At 33.5% G+C, this 13,173-nt stretch overlaps 1 protein-coding gene across 1 annotated transcript in view; it reads right to left on the reverse strand.

Moving 5' to 3' along the window:
* LOC115209582 (zinc finger CCCH-type with G patch domain-containing protein) overlaps positions 1 to 13,173 on the reverse strand; it is a 231,482-nt gene that overhangs the window by 135,493 nt on the left and 82,816 nt on the right. The gene's annotated exons all lie outside the window — the stretch shown is intronic.

Here is a 13,173-nt window from a genome sequence, read left to right on the forward strand (position 1 = left end):
GTGCATCTCAAAATAAATGCAGTAACGAAAGGGTTAAATAAAGTGGATTTTTTCCCTTTGTACAATCAAATGAAGCAGAATGATAATGCTATTTTCATATTAAACTTCATAAATATTAGAAACTAAAAACAATCTGTTCAAGCAGAGACCATACATATTATCAAAGGAAGAAATCTACATGGAGTAAATCTACACATGTAAGGAATTTAAGTTGATGTGAGGAAAAAAAGTATCCTGTTTAAGTTGCATATGTAAGAAAATCGAAGACAATACTCCTTCCTAAAGTTATATAAGCAAGGAAAGTCTAACATATATGAAAAATACAATATACAGAAAAAAAATATTCATACTGAAGTTATATACTGAATAGGTGCAAAGCAAGTGCATACAAAAATGTATGTACAATTTATAAATTGAATCTACAGCCTTGTCACGTACTTTGCAGTAATATACTGTATTCAAGAAAGGAAGATTATTTTCATAACGTAATAATAATAAACTATTTCTCCTATCTGTCTTTTAAAGTAAACAGGCCACACAAAAGATCAGGATACATATGTATTAACAATATATATACACATGATTCTAATTATAAGCATAAATCATTTTACAAGTTTTGCCTGATTGTATGCTCAGCTAAATTCAGCCAATGGTGATGCATTCCTATTCTACGGATATAAAAATATGTATGTATGTCAGTTAAAAATTTATATGTAAACATCATATATACGAAACTCAGCTGAGACAGTTACATGACTTCATTCAGACAGAAACGTTACAAAGTAACAATCTGACAGAAGGCAAAACTATATTATAAATCAGTAGAATAAAATAGAAATTCAATATATATATAATTCACATTATATATTTACTAAAGGAAACAAATAGCTTTACTCTTGGAAAGAATTCACTATTTCATAAAATTCCAAAGTGAATAGAATGATACAAATCAATAAACAAGTCACTGGATCTACTGCTAAATACAACCCTCTGAAGAAGTATTGGATAGTACATTTTATGAACAACTTATTCCCGAATACTTCCGGTACACTTGTTTCCAAGCAAAACAACTTTTTAACAATTGGTATATTATCATCACTATGAATGATTATATTGCAAACATAAAAACATTTTCAACTAAAATTACAAGTACTGTCAAACAAAACAATATTTTAAAGCATAAAAATACAATTTATCAAAAGGAATTTAAGATATCGAATAAAAATTTTCAAAGGTATTTTCAGGCAATTGTGTAAGAAACATTTTACAGGGGAAATTTCAAGAAATTATCAAAGAAGATTTTTTTTTTTAACAAAACATCATTTATAGAAATTGTGAAAGAATTTAATTACCATATAGATTTCTAAATACTGTGAAACCAGGAAAAGAATTGAACTAAAACAACAAAGAAAATTATCAAGTCAAGGCTTTTAGAAATCTCAGAAACTACCCAAAATACCAACCAGTACATTTGTTACTCCAACAATGTTTCTCATCAAGTTCTTTATATAAGGTTTTCCACGTTAATAACATCCCCTAAAATGATTTGAGGTCTTTCAAGATGCAAGTTTACTTCAAACTCCATTTTATCCAAGTTGTAAAATAATAACAATAACAACAAGGGATGGTAAAATACAGCTGAAACATTTCAGCTAAATTATTCTCTTCAGATATTTCATGCCACTTTGTTAAACAAGCAAATAATAATCTGAAACAAAATAGACAGTAATTTACCAAGGTCAACCAAAATCTGTTTATGATGACTTCAAATTCTGTACTGTCAATGAAGGACATGTTATGTCCTTTGTGTGGCTGTGTTTATGATGAGCCCCGGATGTTAGCTTGTCTACACAACTTCTGTATTAACTGTCTCATAAAGTATCACTCACACACAACTGAAGAAAACAAGCTTGTCTGTCCTCAATGCAGGTTGGAAACAATGCTTGGAGGATCAGGCTTAGAAAGCCTGCCCATGAATACTTTTGTTAAGCGGCAGATTAAGGAATATGGTCTCCTTCATGCAGCACCAATGCACTCTGATACTGAAAATGAAAACAGAGAGCTGACAAAAATGAGCCTTTCTTCAACTGATTCATCTTTGTCCAATGAAAAAGATGACTCCATTCAGGGCAAGGAAGAAGAGAACAAAGAGAGTCCAATGTCAGTGAGCGGCAGCGAGGTTATCGATGACTCATACAACACCACCATTGACAGTTTGCACAATAAATATCTACAGTTGCAGACCAAAGCACTGCAGATCACTTATGCAATAGACTCAGTTAACCAATCGGTTGAGGACTGGAAAGAAAACCGTTGTCGAGTTAAGGAAGACATTCAACGCCGTTCACAATATCTTCAAAGCTTGATTAGACTCTTGGAAAGGAAACTGCTATCAGAGTTGGACAGTTCAACACACATGAGTGAAATAATGGATGAAGTGACAACCACAAAAGAAAAGTTACAAGACACACTGAAGTTAACCCTGCACAACATACAGTTCATACGTCATTTAATCAATACAGGTTTACCAGACGATATCATGTGTTTGGGTAAGTCAGTGTTGAAGATGAAGCCAATCAGCTCAGAACAAGAAATCAGCTTACGATTCCCGGAGTATAAAGTTGAATGTAGTCATTTAAAACAGGAGAGCCACCTTGAAGAGGTATTTGGGGAACTATCAAAAACCTGGAAGCAAAAAGTTATCATGTCAGTAACAAATGACAATGTGCAGGGTCTGCCTGTTGATCAGTTTCTCTCAGACAATCCAGCAGATCTTACACAGAGTATGTATGTTGATAGAGAAAAACACACACAAGGAAGAGAGTCAACAGAAAACTCAGCTAAATTCAGTCCAAATTTATCAACAGCATTAAAGAAAAGAAACATGAATGATTCAGAAATATCTATGACTGGAAATAATCCTCAAACATTTCTAACTGATGTTGAAAAAAACATTTATCTCAAGTATGAAATGGCTAAAAAGAATGTTGAGAAACGACGTCGAGAACTTGCAGTGAAACACATGATTGAAAACAAAAGCAGATCGTATGATGAAGTGGCCCCAAATAATTTTGAATCCAGTGACATCAAAATGCTAAAAGACCATGAAAATCTCAATTTTAACAAAAGAGAAGCACGTGAGAGTGAAATTAACTTTCCTTTGATAGATCCACTAAAGGAGAAAGATTTTAACAATGACCAAAACGCTCGAAGATGGAGCAGTGATTCACCCCTGATGGCAGCACAGGTGACCATGGCCCGCAGCAAAGTGTCGGCAGTCCTTCGGCGTAACAACTCAGTCTCATCAAATACACATGAAAATTTGGCCGTGAGTCCTACTGCCAAAAAGAGGAGTCCAACCAAGACAGAAGAGGTGGAAGGTATTGCTCCACAGAGTAATGACAGAGCTAGATTAGAAGACAGTGGTGGTGGTGGTGTGAAAGCTTTGTGGGATAACAGAGAAAATGAGAAGGCAAGAGAGAGTGAGGTGAAGATGAAGGAGAGGAGAAGCATCTTGGATGCTGATTCTGAAAAAGTCAAGAGAATGTCTCGTGATCTGTTCCAAGAAATCAAAGAGAATGCCCGACGAAAAAGCGAGCGATGGAGGTCTGTGTCAACATCACATTGAGAGAAGCAGATAAAGGTCACTGAGTCAACATTATATTAATATGTAAAGCTTTATGTTATCACATTGAGCTAAAAAATCTGTGTCCGCCAACATCTTGTTGAACTACGGTGGCTTCTATTAACAGGATATCGAACAGCGGAGATCTGTTTCTGTCAAAATCACACTGAACTGTGAAACCTTAATCCAACATCATATGTTGTGGAGGTCTCTATCAATATCACTATAGACTGTGGAGTTATTTGTCAATATTATTGTGGATTGTAGAGTCATTTGTCTACATCATAGTGTTCTGTGAAGTTAATGTCTGTCAATAGAAACACTACTCAGTCACTGATGTTGCTTGGTAAATTCAGCTATGGATAATTCTTTCCTACTTTACTACCATAGAGAAATAAACAAAATTACATGCATGCATACACGTGCGCACACACACACACACACATATGCATGCACACACACACACATGTGCACACAAACATACATGAATGCATGCACCAAGTAGCCAATGGTGTCATATAATCATATGGATAGAGAATGAGGCATACTTAACCCCAAAAGGATGAAATGCAAAGATCAACCTTGGTGGAATTTGAACTCAGAACGTAAAGACATACAAAACGCTACTAAGCAGTTCATTCAAGTGCTAGCTCACATAATACTACTACTACTACTACTAATAATAATAATAATAAAAATAATAATTTCAAATTTTGGCGCAAGGCCAGAAATTTCATAGGAGTTGGGTAAGTCAATGACATCAGCTCCAGTGCATAACTGGTACTTATTTTATTGACCTCAAAAGGATGAAAGACAAAGTCAACCTTTGCAGATTGATAATAAAACTCAGTTTGAAGTTTTGAAATAAATATAATTATGGAAAAACAAAAAAAAACAATACCTGACCGACCAAATCAGACTATATATACTGTCCTTAAAAATCTATTAGCAATGCTCTGACTTCTAAATAAGGAGCACTAACAAAACTATTAGTTTCTAAATTTAATACTAGAGACAAGTAGTGCTAAAGATTACAAAACTTGATAAGACAAACTGAGTCCGTGATGTGGCCTTCATTCTGAGTTGAAGCCATTATATCTGATTCCTGCTGTGAATGACCTTCAAACAAAAACCATCAATATCACACATTAAAGAGAACACTGTTCACATTTAAATCTTAGAACTTGGACCTGAGTCAAAATCAATATCAATGTATTCAGATACAACAAAAAAAGAAGTCTATAAAAGAAAACTGAAAATTGAGAAACAAACCACACTATATTCCATCGTTCTAGTATTTTACCTGACAGACATTACAATTCTATTTGTCCCACTGTCATACAAAACTATTTTTACATGTATGTGCACGCACATGCATACTGAAAGATACCTATCCAATCATCAATTCATACACACACACGAAAATTAACTGCAACTTGATGGTTAAAATATTTAATAATATGACCAAGTCGGTAATATTCTTGAAACCCAGTGTGTTTTTCAGGAATAAGCCTTCCCAATTTCAGCAAGAACTTTTTAAAGAATGATCTACAATAAAATACAAAATAATTGACATTGACCAGATTACATAAACTATTATTATTCTTTGATAATTTGACAATATTTATTGAGTATTAAGAATTGAGAAAGAAGGATACATAAATTGTATTACATTTGGTATAACTCAATAACTAGTGTTCAATTTATATCAGAATAACAAAATATGTGATTGATTATGTTCTGAAAAGTTTTGGAAACCACACGGTAAAACTCTTGTTGTTAAACTGTTACAGACGTTTCAACAATACTGCTGCGATCAACAGATTGGACAACATCTGCAGAGTACCGAAGAACAGAAAGGAACAGATATGTTCTACAATAAAGAAGATTCAGTTAACCTGTAGTTGAGACTTGAGATTAATATATTGTCCAAAGAAATTATAAAGAATTGTTTAAATGACAAAACAAAGAATAGTTTCTTAACTATGATTAAATTTGAAAATATTTTTGTGATTAATAAATGACTAACAATATTTCTTGAGCAGTACAATACCACAAAGAGATCAGAAAAGGAAGACTTGACAGATCTGTTCAGTTTCGCTCACAGATTTTTTGATTACTGTTTTTTTAACTAAACAGTTTGAAACTTTGTACACTGGTGTAATTTCTCATGCTGAACATGACTTACCTTCAACATTTTTGACAAAATTTCATATTTTAGAAGTTATTTTGTGTTAAAGGTATCATGGGTAATTTTAACCATTCAATGACATGTGTTCAGTTCAAGAAAGCTTCTGATGTTAGTGATAGTAATCAAAAAGGAACAACTTCTAGGTCATCTCTACTAAATGTCACCACTCTGTTCTATTTCATTCTTGTTTACTACCTGTGTTGCATATTACATGCTTTTTTTCTTTGTTCTCGTGTTGGAGTAACCAGTAAACATCGAAGAATCAACACCAAGAAGGAAGAAATATTATTTACACATATCTATTTGTATGCCCGACATGTAGTTAGAGATATAGCAGAAATTATAGTGGCAGTAACAAGTTCACTCGCTGGTTGATAGTTGATAGTTTAGAAGTGGCTGTCTGCCAGTAGAGAGGGAAAGAGTAAGGAATGCACAGCGCTGACTAGAAAGGATAAAGGTAGCATCGTCTTTCTTGCAGCCAAAAGCTTCTCTTTTGTGTCAGCTATGACCAAGGAGCAACACTTTCCCTTTGCCCTTCACTCAACATACAAATAGAGTGGTGACAGTAGAGATGACCTGGAAGTTGTTCCTCTTCCATTACTATTGCAAATACTATTGCAAACAACAGTAGCTTTCTTTAACTGAATATATGTCGTTGATTGGTTAAAATTACCCAGATACCATAACTTTGACACAAAATAACTTCTAAAATACCAAGTTTTGTCAAAAATGTTGAAAATAAACCGTGTTCAGCATGAGAAATTACATCAGTATATGAAGTTTCAAATTGCTTAGTTAAAAAAAATATAATTAAAAAATTTGTGAGCAAAGCTGAACAGCTCTGACTTGACAGTTACACTATGATGAAACTAAACTCTTGTAGTTTTGTGTCAAAAATGATACCAAATGAAAAGAGAAAAATATAAATGAAATAATGGTGATGAGATCAAAAATTAAAACCAACAGGTGAAAGTAACAAAATTTATTTAATAATAAAATGGAGTTGGTAAAAATAGTAGAGAGCTGCAAGAGACATTAAATGGGTATCCTTGACTTAATTGCCACCAAGGCCAATTTAACTCTTCGTGTCACAAAAGTTGATGAAAATAATTACAGTAATAATTGAGATCAAGTAAATCATCTGGGGTTTTTTGACCCTGACCCTACATACAAAGCAACAGTGGACCCTGAACCTAGGGAAAAAAATTAGCTTGCAGGTATACAAACAGGACTTGAAAAAGAACATACAAGCAATGAAAGAGATAAGAAATGAGTAACACAACTCTGAGATCTATTTTCAATATCGACTTTATTCATATTGTCTATGGATTTGGGAAAGGTGAGAACATAACAATATTTCCCTCTATGTAACACAAAAACTAAATTGTACTATAATTGCAGGGAGCAAAAGGATATTTTCGCTGAGTACTTTAAATTTTATTTTTCTATACCAGCTTGAAACCATACTTTGGACAGCAAGTTCAAAAACTAAGATGGACTGCTGGAGGAAATGTCTATATAATTAATATTATTGCTAATTACTCTTTGACTGTAAAATGCTGGCCATTCTTTTCAGCTTAAGCAAAGAGAGAAATACATTTTAAGAGATAAAAGTCAATATTGTAACATTAACCAGGTTAAAAGTTGGCCCTAATCTGTAAATTGAGCTAAAAGGCATAACTTAATGAATTTACTCGGAATGCCCCTCAAAATAACATGAACATTAAACACAGATTGACTTCTACATGACTCTAAAAAAAAGGAACAAACCATTGTTTACAAAGTACGATAATTTTGAGAAAATTATAGTTTATACAAAATGAATGATGGTACTGATAAGAATTATGATTTGTATGGAATAATTCTAAAAGTTATAGTGACTGAAACTTACATTTTCTTCTCAGATTTTCGATATAAAAGTTTTACTTTTTTCTTTTTCTAAGTTGAGAAAAAAATGGAAATAATTGGCCAAACTATTATGCTTATGTATATATTATTATATATATTTTTATAATAGGAATTTTATACATTCCCAACAGCTAAGAAACCTGAGGTATGTGTATGTGTGTATATATATATGGATGTATATATATATATATAAAACTTTACCTGACAATATAAACACAAGTAATCGATTTTGGACCTACATACCATGTGAATCTACACGCAACATTTTAAAGCATATATGTGCTATCACTGAAAATTTGGATATGGTTTAAATATCACAAAAGAACAAAGACAAAACATTTGATACAAAAACTGAAGAAAAGATACAAGCAAAAACAATAATATATGTATGTACAAGGAGGCAAACTACCAACTGAATAACTATTAAAAAAATTTTAAATTCTGCTTTTTTGTTTTATTGTTATATAAACTAACAATTATATATGTGTGTATATAATTATACACGCGTGGCTCAGTGGTTAGAGTGTCGAGCTTATGATCGTGAGGTTGTGAGCTTGAATCCCGGACCGGGCTGCGTGTTGTGTTCTTGAGCAAGACACTTTATTTCACGTTGCTCCAGTTCACTCAGCTGTAGAAATGAGTTGCGACGTCACAGGTGCCAAGCTGTATCAGCCCCTTTGCCTTTCCCTTGGATAACATCGGTGACGTGGAGAGGGGAGGCCGGTATGCATGGCCGACTGCTGGTCTTCCATAAAACAACCTTGCCCAGACTTGTGCCTCAGAGGGTAACTCTCTAGGTGCAAAACCCATGGTCAGTGTCTGACCGAAGGGGGTCACCATATATATATATATATATATATATATATATATGGCAAGAAGAAAATGGAAGGAATACAGAAATAGTATACATCAACTGTTAAACATTATATTATGTCTATTTATTTATTCTAATACATTTATGAGAATATATACATATGTAAAGACTGTGTATTACATACATACCAGTAATTCATAGAATAGAAAAAGAACAGTTTCTTACAGCTGTTTCTGTCAAGTGGTCACAATACCCTACATGTTATTTCCATCTCTTCAGTGTTCTGTAGTGATCAGTAGATAAAAGTAGGGTATTAAGTGTGCCTCTAGGCTTCATCAGAGAGTTTTAAAAAGGGTCTAAAAAGTTCAAAGGTCTAATGTATGTATATATAAGTATACATATACTCACTCATATATATATACATACATACACACACACACACACATATATATATATAAAAGAATCAGTTACCAGTAGGTACATTATTCCTATTAAAGGGTGTATAAGAAGAGTAATGATAAGAGCAAAATAGGAGCAAGTAATAGAGTTTGAGAGGAGTACAACTTTGTAGAAAGGAAAGGAAAAATATATATCTATTATATAAAATCCATTCTGTCTGTCTGTGTTTGTGTCTTCTAGGATCTCTGGTATCCTCCATCCGATTGCACTCAAATTTTGTTATGTAGATACCGACGGTATCAGGGCGTGTATATAAGTCTTGAAAACATTACAAAAATCGATTCCAGGTGAGAATGCAGAGATCAATAAAGCCGTGGGAACGTGCATTTGTACGTGCAAGTACATCAGCTGTTGCGATCGATACTACGCATAAGCGAGAAAAATGCATGGCGTCTCAGATTTAGGTTAAATCAGTGTTTCTCAAAGGGGAGGCCTATGGGACAGTCGGACAAGTTGTTTTGAGAAAATTTGGTTTAAATGTTTGACAACTCAGCACCATCCTTTGGACGGGGGGAGGGGCGTTTTGCTTATACATATATATATAGACACATATGTATTTTATGCATTGCCTTCCAATATTTATGTTATCATAACTAGTGGTGGATCAAAGGGTATAGTCATTTTTAGTATGAGTTTTTTAGGAAGGGTGGATTACATGCAGTGGTTCGTATTTTGCTTAAATATAAATATACGATATGTCTATAGTTGAGGGTTTAAGAGTATGGTCCACATTTCAGAGGTGAAAGTTTGTATTGATAGTTATGATAGCAGTTGGTACTAAAGATAGTAAAGCTCCAGGTATTTTTACTGTATTAGTTTCCGTTATTTTTCTGATCAACAAGTAACTTGCATGAATCCACCTAAAAAACTCATACTAAAAATGACTATACCCATCGATCCACCCCTAGATGTGATAACATAAATATTGGAAGGCAATGCATGAAACATGTATGTCTACATATATATATTTTTTCCTTTCATATACCTTTTCCTTTCTACAAAGTTGTACTCCTCTCAAACTCTATTACTTGCTCCTATTTTGCTCTTATCATTACTCTTCTTATACACTCTTTAATAGGAATAATGTACCTACTGGTAACTGATTCTTTTATATATATGTGTGTGTGTGTGTGTGTATGTATGTATATATATATATATATGAGTGAGTATATGTATACTTATATATACATACATTAGACCTTTGAACTTTTTAGACCCTTTTTTAAACTCTCTGATGAAGCCTAGAGGCACACTTAATACCCTACTTTTATCTACTGATCACTACAGAACACTGAAGAGATGGAAATAACATGTAGGGTATTGTGACCACTTGACAGAAACAGCTGTAAGAAAATGTTCTTTTTCTATTCTATGAATTACTGGTATGTATGTAATACACAGTCTTTACATATGTATATATTCTCATAAATGTATTAGAATAAATAAATAGACATAATATAATGTTTAACAGTTGATGTATACTATTTCTGTATTCCTTCCATTTTCTTTTTGCTGTATAAATTAAGGGTAAACCTCCTTTTACCCTTGCCCATTTATTATGCTCATTAGTGAAATTGCCACTCAATAACCAGCACTTGGGTATTAATAATTGGATACACTACCAGCAGTATATTGGATAGGTATTATCCCTTGGTTGGTTAGAGTCACAACCTCTAACTCTCACAATATATATATATATATATATATATATACATATATACATTGTATATAAATAAAAAAAGCCAGGCAACAGGTTGCTTAGCCACTACCGATGTCGCCTGATCGAGAAGTGGAGGTACGGAGTATTTGATAAATCTCTCTTAGTGGAAGTTTACACTGACGAAGGACATGGAATTGATATTTTATTATATTCCTAATCCAGAAACGCATTCGTAAATAACTGTTAGACTTTGTTTTCGTTATATCTTCCTTCTGTTTTGCATATGTGAATTACAGGGATATGTCGTATGTGGAGTCTTATTTGTAGAAAATAGAAATAAACAGTCTTTGACTGCTATTTCTAATTTTTTCGGTATGTGGCTAAGCAACCTGTTGCCTGGCTTTTTTTTATTTATATACAAAATATATATTGAACTTTTATAGAAGTTCCTACTGTTAATGGTTATATTTACATGCCAAAATCTACCAGTAAATAATTGTTGGTTTTTTTAAAAACCATTAAAGCTATTGTTTACTCTTATTATATTATATATAGGCGCAGGAGTGGCTGTGTGGTAAGTAGCTTGCTAACCAACCACATGGTTGCGGGTTCAGTCCCACTGCGTGGCATCTTGGGCAAGTGTCTTCTGCTATAGCCCCGGGCCGACCAATGCCTTGTGAGTGGATTTGGTAGACGGAAACTGAAAGAAGCCTGTCGTATGTATGTGTGTGTGTTTGTGTGTCTGTGTTTGTCCCCCTAGCATTGCTTGACAACCGATGCTGGTGTGTTTACGTCCCCCGTCACTTAGCGGTTCGGCAAAAGAGACCAATAGAATAAGTACTGGGCTTACAAAGAATAAGTCCCGGGGTCGATTTGATCAACTAAAGGCAGTGCTCCAGCATGGCCACAGTCAAATGACTGAAACAAGTAAAAGAGTAAAAGAGTATATATATATATATATATATATATATATATATATATATATATATATATATATATATATGTATATGTATATAGATAGATAGATAAATAAATGGACAAATTGATAGATAGATAGGTAGATAGATATAGATATGTACAAGAAATATAAATATTATTAAAAATAATATTACTATCCAGCAAGAATAAAGCGCCATAAAACGTAGAATTATAAATATACAAAGGTGATGTACACGAAGTACAATCATTGCTAGAAATTTTCCTATATTCACCATCCGCAAAACACCTCTGTAAACATTCAGTGAAGATCTTCATAGTGCTAATAGCTTACTGGCTGCAATTTCTAGCAACGCTCTTACTTCATGTACATCCGTTTTGTATATTTATAATTCTACCTTTTATGGTGCTTTATTCTTGCTGGATAGTAATGTTATTTTTAATAATATTTATATTTCTTGCATATTTTTTCACTGATCTTGGTTCTGATTTTAACTGGTGATTTCAGCCAAGTAAACAGGAAGAAATGTACTCTTTTACTTTTTTGTTTCAGTCATTTAACTGCAGCCATGCTGGAGCATCACTTTTAGTCAAAAGAATCGACCCTAAGACTTATTCTTTGTAAGCCTAGTACTTATTCAATCGGTTTCTTTTGCCAAACTGTATATGTATATATATCCAATGGGCTTCTTTCACTTTCCATCTACCAATTCCATTACAAGGCTTTGATCAGCCTGAGGCTATAGGAAAAGACACTTTCCCAAGGTGCCATGCAGTGGAACTGAACTCAGAACCATGTGGTTGGTAAACAAGCTTCTTACCATACAGCCATACTTGAGAATATTTTAAAATTTCGTCTTCAATGGTAGATTCAACTGAAGATGACCAATCAAATTCACGCTCACACATGTGATCTGAAAAGTTTGAAAAGTCTGCAGTATTGAATTATCCTTCATTCCTCCAACAGTCTCCATAGAGGTAAGACAAAATTTTCCTATATTCACCACCTGCAAACATCTCTGCAGGTAAACATTTGGTGAAGCTCTACATAGTGCCAATAGGTTACCGGCTGCTATTTCTAGCAACGATTGTACTTTGTGTATGTATATATATATATATATATATATGAGTGAGTATATGTATATTTATATATACATGCATTAGCCCTCTGAACTTTTTAGAGCCTCTTTTAAACTCTCTGATGAAGCCTAGAGGTACACTTAATACCCTACTTTTATCTACTGATCACTACATGTGTGTGTGTGTATATAAAGTTAGATACATTTAATTATGTATGTATATATATGATGGACTCTCCTGTCAGTTTCGGTGTATGAGGCTCCGACAAGTACTCTTTCTTAGTCAGTCATAATGCTTATGTCAAATGTGACATTTAAGTCCCACCAACGATTTGCAAAGAAAGTCACAGATGTTGCACGTTTGTGGATGACAGACCAGTGTAGGTGGTATATTTACAGCCACTTTTCTCTTTTGCCTGGCACCCGAAAGCCTGTTAATGCTGGTTGCAACAAAGTTATATATGTGCGTATATATGTATAGTTGAGATTTACAGAAAAACA

Source organism: Octopus sinensis, linkage group LG3, assembly GCF_006345805.1.
Source record: "Octopus sinensis linkage group LG3, ASM634580v1, whole genome shotgun sequence".
Taxonomy (NCBI): Eukaryota; Metazoa; Mollusca; class Cephalopoda; order Octopoda; family Octopodidae; genus Octopus; species Octopus sinensis.